At 41.5% G+C, this 6,877-nt stretch overlaps 1 long non-coding RNA gene across 3 annotated transcripts in view; it reads right to left on the minus strand.

Annotated features, from left to right (window-relative positions):
• The window catches only part of LOC146833245 (uncharacterized), a 543,599-nt gene extending 536,954 nt beyond the window's left edge, over positions 1–6,645 (minus strand). For all 3 annotated transcript variants that reach the window (XR_014960211.1, XR_014960210.1, XR_014960212.1), the window contains exon 1: positions 6,509–6,645. This is a non-coding gene — a long non-coding RNA (uncharacterized LOC146833245). The remainder of the gene's footprint in view (positions 1–6,508) is intronic.
• Positions 6,646–6,877: the final 232 nt, after the last annotated feature.

Genomic DNA, 6,877 nt, shown 5'->3' on the forward strand with positions numbered 1-6,877 from the left:
GTCTTAGGTTCCAGGAACTTAGGACCCTGTGTGCGTCCAGGAAATTTAAGACTGGTAGCAACCCTACCAAATAGCCTAAGAGATGCTCCTGCAGGATGACCTCCAAACTCCTGAGGGGCAGGATAACTTAGGTATAGGTGGTGATGCTCCAGAGGAGGAGGCAGGGGTGTTCAACCCCCTTGACCCCACTTTTGAGCACGACCATTTTGAGCATCTCATCTGGTTTGTGCCTATATCACCCCCATCTTATCTTGGTCTTCCCTCTTTTTTGGCAACTCACTTTCACCTGCCTTGTGCCTGATCGCCTCACATCAACCTTGTACGGCTCTCATCCACATTGACCCTTGATCCCTTCGCCCATCCTTTTCTGATCTCATTTCACTCGCTCATCTGAATTGCGCGTCGCAACTCGCTCATCCCCTTTATGCTTCATGGCACTCTCATAGTTCTAGTGCACAACAGACCGCTCCATCCTTGGTCTTTTTTTATGTTCCTCTGTCGTTCAACTAGTGGATTGCTGCCCTCATCTGCTTCATGATTTACTCCATTTTTCCATCTGACTTTTGCCTGACTCCCTTTGCAAATCCAGACAATGTCTCTGTTCAATATTTCTTCCACTTTCTGCCTTGATTCTCTCTCTCACCCATTCTACGCTTTTCTCTGCTTTCTCATTTGGCTTTGGCATTAGTCCTCAATTTCTTATGGCTGGTCTCTTTATCTCTTCTTTTACAGTGTCACTTCCCTCTCTCATTCTGCTTGCATCTTGATTCATTCTGTTGTAAATGTTTAGCTGTGCCCCCTTCTCTTAGTCTTCATCTCTAATAATCCTCTTTATTTGTGCCTCATGCCCCTCTCTCATCTGGCTCTCAGCTCTGGTTAGCACCAAGCTTTTTGCGCTGATTCAGTCTTCATTCTGTTCTGGCTTATGATTTACAGCTTCTCTCTTATCCATCTTGCCCATGCTCCCCTCAACCACCCTATTGTCTTGCCAGTCTTCTTTCTTTTGCCTGTTTGCTCTCTTATCCTTCGAGGAGCCTTTTTTTCAGTATTTTACAAGGCTTCCCTCTCATTCTGCAAACATCTTGTGGTCTGTGTCACTTTCACATCAGGTTTCTCTATTGATACATCTCTCATCATCCTTCTTTACTGATTCATTTTCAACTGATCTCTGCCTTGCTTCCCTGTTTCTTGGTTGTGTCTTGGTCACCGCCCATCTACATTGTGCCTGTATCCCTTCTCACTTAGTGTGCAGCATTTACTCCCTCTTCCTCTTGGGTCCTTGCCGCCTGACCACAACCATCCTGCACCTCCCACCTATTTCTCACCCAGAGGGTGTTTCACTTCCCTTTCTTGTCCAACTTCGTCCTCACTCAGTACTCTAATTCGGCTTGCATGCTGCTTCCTTCTCTTACCAGCCTTGTTACTTTCTCTCCTGTCATACAGTTCTTTCCTTGGTCCCCTCTCTCATCTTTATCATAGTTTCACTCGCTTTGTGGTCACACATTACTACCATTTGTCTTCCACTATTTTGCCTTCGCCTTTTTATAGTTAAATATACACATTTAAATGACAGAAATACAAAGATAACTATTTAGCAACATATATTGCCCTTTAATAATTAATATTGCTCTGTAGTTATTGAAGGTAGCATAACTAAACACTTAGAATTACAAACTCATTAAGGTGAATAAAAGAGGTTATTTAGAACATTTACAGCCTCGTTTCAGTACATTAAATAAATTATATTGTTATACAGCTACCATCCTATAACTATCCATAAACCCCTTTTCTTATCAGTATATTCCTTCAAAGAATTCTTATCTGCCTTGTGGCTCTGACCCATCTTTCATCCATTTTATGCCTCATTTGTTTTGGGCTTTGCACCAGTTAATCATCCATTTCCTGCCTATGTTCCAATTCTTATATTCTACTTTGACCCCTCCTTACATTCATTCTAGCTACAAAAGTAACACTAGCCATTTCTCACTAAATGAAATGAAATATGTAACCCAAAACCATGCCTAGTAGTAAACCCTACCATGATTTGAACATTATATCTAAAGTAAATCCACTTCAGTAATTGTTAACTTGATAGCAAATACTACATTAATTACAAATATATGAAATCTGAGTATATGCATTTAAATATATGAAATTAAATTAGCTACCTTTAACCAACTCTGATAACCATATCCAAACTTTAAACAAAATAAAATTAATTAGATGTCATTTAATGTTATTAAATAAAAAAACAGATCTAAAGATGAATCTTATCCTAATGCTAAATAAAGTTATAACTAGATTTTTTATATTACCATAAAATATTTAATACACTAACCTTTTAATAATTACAATTGAGTAAAATACATTGGTATTAAATAAAATCTACTAAATTAGTGTGATCTTTACCCAACATTAAAATTCGCTTTCTATACTCTAAATTAAGTTAAATTAAATGTAATTTAGTAACGTCAGTATTTGTTTAATGTTCCTAATGGTTTCTCTTTGTAATATTAAATATAATTGACTAAATTACTGTAAGCTACCTCGAATGGTAAACCTAAAATTATTTATATTTAATATGGTTTAAAAAAAAAAGATACCTCACCCGAATACTAATTCTATCCCAATCTTTCAATGAAAGTAGAATTAAAAGGGGGTTTGGCCCCTAATCAATAACAAGAAAATCCCCTGGTTAACTCACATTAGGCATACTTGTGATAAGATTGGCCTCCCAGAATTATGGGCTTCCCCGGAGGTCTCATGCTTGGGCATCCCAAGGACAAATCTGGTAGATCGGTTCAGGCACCATCATCTTATGAGCCTCCATATGAATTCTGGTGTTGGCAGACTGACTGCACAGTTTCTCCAAATTAAAGTTGACTATAGGAGGGAGGAATTTCTTGACCTGATTTTTCCTGCTGTTGCTAGGAAGTTGTACTTCCAGCTGAGAATAGGCAGTTTACCGCTTAGGTCTTTTACTTCTAATTGGGAACCAAACAAAAACACTGATTGTCCTGCCTGTGGTTTTCGAATGGAAGATGTTAAACATGTTTTCTTCTTCTGTCCAGTGTACCACCAGTTACAAAATAGATGGGTAAAACCCATTTGTAAGAATTTGGGATTTAGAGAGTGTGAAAATGCCTTAAGAGTATTGAAATATGACACCCACCCTCCGATTGTCTTTGCAGTCTCTCGTTTTCTAAATGCCATGTGGATTAAACGCAGAAATTATTGTACTTAAGTAACAGGCATTAATGCATTTCATGTACTTTTATTGTATACTAAGTACAATTTTGATTCTATTGTCCTCCATCTTTTCTTTTTTTACGGTGTAATGATGAATTGTATGTTGCTATATTTTATGTGTACTTTTATGGCCTTTGCGGCCGAAATAAAGTTTATAAATGGAATAGAATTAAAAATACGAATTCTGAAACATTTAGGAAACAATAAACCTAAATAATATTTAAGTAAATGTAGTAACTTTCAGCAAACTAGTGCATACCTTTGAACTAACCTTGTTTCATCTAGTCATGCTCTGAAATCACATGCTCAGTTAAGTGGCAATGTTAATGTAGTGATTAAAGGTAGTGAAAGTAGTGGGGTGTACTCCATAGGCTACTTTTCTGTAAATTAAGTCCTTTGTAAATGTCCCTGGCTTCATGAACAGTTTAAGTGACTCTTTGTAAACTAATTGAGGTTTATCTTCATCCAGCTTGTGTTCTGATCCACTTTCTCATCTATATTGTGCAGCTTTCCCGTTCTTCCATACTGTACGTGCCTTGGTCCTTTCTCATTCCTCCTGGCTCTTGTTCTGCCCTTATCCAGTTCATGACTCTCTCTCATCTGGCAGGTCTCCCTCACTTCTCTTATCAAAAGTGTGCTCATACCCCTCATTCATCCATCTTATGCGTCATTTTACTTCCATCTATTGTGTGGCTTAGCTCCTGCTCATACCAGGTTTTCCTTTACAAATGTTGTTAGTTTGTTTTTGATTACAGAAGATCAAATTCATTTTTAGGTCTCGCTGAGCCAGCGCGCATGCGCTGCTCGGAGAGCATTTAGTATACAGGTTTTCAAAGTGCTACCCAGGCCTAAAGCTTGAGTGCACGATGGTGTGCACGTGCACAGCTGCTGCTCGCACTCCCTCCTCCCTTCTCCCCCTCCCTTTTCGTCAGCTTTAATCAGGCTCCTCTGCGGTTGGCATTCCCCCCTCCCTTCTCGCCCAGCCCTTCTTGTCACCTCGGCTTGCACTCACCCCTCCTTTCTCCCCTTTCGGACGCTTTAATGTTCTCTGTGAGCCGCGTGGCCAATGCTTGTTTGCATGTGGATTTACTCTCAAACCCTTGACCTCTCCGTAAAAGCTTCCTTTATGGCATCTTACAATTTGTTGCAATTAAGAAAAAAAACAACGGTCATCTAGATTCAAAGTCGCAAGCATATGGTTTTTAAATCCAATCGTGAGAAATATGGTGCATCTATTTTGTCCATTCAAGGAAACGAGGAATACTCTGACAATTCCATTGGTTCCCAAAATATACCAGATTGCTTCCCAATTCTCTCTGGCCTTTAACTTTTGCCTTATAACATGCACATATTTGTACTCACCTTTTATTTAACTGGGAAAGAAATGACAGTACCTTACTGTCAGAAGTATATCTTATTTACCAGCCTCGGAACTGTTCCTTTTGTATTTATTACAAGGGATATGTGTAGCTGCAAAGTTACAATTACTCGCTAGTGGTTTGAATGCAGACATCTCTGCTTAATTCTCATCAAATCGAATGTAACCACAATCACACAACCCCACAACTACACACACCACAACCACAACACACAACCACACACACAATAACACAAACGCACATCCACACACACAACCACAACACACACACACCACCACACACAACCACACACACAATAACACAACCACACACACTACAACCAACCACACCTACACCCCCACACACAACCACACCCACACCCCCACACACAACCACACTCCCACCCACACAACCACACCCACAACTACACAGAACCCACACACAACTCACAACACACACACGACACAACCCACACACAATTTTTTGAGCTGTCAGCATAAATACGCTGTCACCAAACACTATGAACACCTCGGGAAAGTTTGGGAAGTCATCCCCAACTTTGAAACCACTTGCTGTTGCAGAGTGTGTGCTGTACACATGGCAATACCTTGACACAGCGGACTCTTGCAAGGAATGCTTTGAGCCTCGGAGGCTGACAGACCTCAGTCTGTGCATTAGTTCACCCCGTCTTGGCGCTGCATGAAAAAACGGTGCCCACTGTCCAGCATGAAGTGAGACATTGTGATCGGGGCTGTAGATGCTATTTAGCAATATGCTTAGAACATTGTGTTTCATTTATGGCATTAAACATAAAGGAGCACTGCAACGCTGATAAAATGGATTTCATTTTGAGTAGTGACTAAAACTTTAAAAAAGCCTGCAGTACTGAAACAAGCATTTGCAATGCAATAGGTCTCGCATTTGCAATAGTTTAAGCTATTGGCATTGTTCATGACAATGCCTTTTTTATCTATTTTATAAAAACAAACACATAAATAAATGTCATTATCATTTACAATGCCAATAGCTAGAGTTGCATTATTATTAGCAATGCCAACTGCTCACACTTTTATAATGCAAGACCTACTGCATTGCAAACGCTTGTTATTTTAGTCCTTGGGCAATTATGTAATTTGCCCAGAATTACAGGATGTTGAGCTGAGATAGGTTTCAAACCTATTTGCATAGTTCCCAATTGGGCAGCTCTGACCCGAACATTACATCCTCTCACGGAAAGGTGATTCACAGCGAGGCCTATGCAAATATATCCCCTCCAACACACACAAACCCATCAAGGCCTGAAAGATAATGCAGTGGAGAGGTGTCAACGTAGCCCTTTCTACTCACACCCTCCCCAGCCAACTATAGCCTCAAAGCAACGGCTTGATAGAGGTCGGCATGAGCGGAAGCAATCGGTTACAAAGGTGGCCGTGCAGTCTCCCTGGCTGGAAGTGAGCCTCGGCTCCGCTGTGGTAGCCTCCCGGGAAGTCGGGCGGACGGCGAGGGGCCCCCCTAGAGGCCTGTGAGAAGCTTGGAGGCGGCTTTCATTTTATCAGCCACGATCTTGCAGGGCCGCCTGCTGCGCGGCAGACTTCAGGCTCATTGTAATATTCACCATATTTACCCTCTTTCTTGTGTCTTTTTGTGAATATGGTACTTGTTTATTTACTCGACATTTTTTTTTTTTTAAAAGACTCCCTGGGGAAGGCTCGTTTTCAACACGTCAAAATCAAACCAGTTCATCTTCCACCGCCCCCCTGACCCGCCAGGAGACTTAGTTCTCCATTCATTTCCGAGTGCGGTGCTTCCTCAAATGAAGTATTTGAAGCGCCTGTGATTCGCAGACCAGCCGAGCCTCGCGGGCCTTGTTGCATGCACTCTATCACCCTTCCCTCACTTGCCTCTTGTCTGTTCTCAGGTAACTCTCTAAGACCCGTGCAGGCCTTGAGTCCTCATGTTCGGGGCTCCGCGCTGGCTATGAGCTCCTCACCACGTTTGAGGCTCCGCGGATAGAAACGGCGCATGCGCAGTGTTGCAGCAAACCATTGCTCATTCTGCGGACCTCAGAAGAATACCTGGCGTCTGGAGAGCCCTGCCCCCCTCGGCAGGTAGGGACCAATGACAGCTAGGAAGCGGGGTGACAGACAGTTTTTCCAACGCTTTAAAAAAAATAAAAAAAAGCATGTGCAATGCAACCAGTCTCGCATTTATGAGCGTTTGTGCCATTGTAAATGACAATGCCTTTCATTTATGTTTTGGTTTTTGAAACA

Source organism: Triturus cristatus, chromosome 4_2 (assembly GCF_964204655.1).
Source record: "Triturus cristatus chromosome 4_2, aTriCri1.1, whole genome shotgun sequence".
NCBI lineage: Eukaryota > Metazoa > Chordata > Amphibia > Caudata > Salamandridae > Triturus > Triturus cristatus.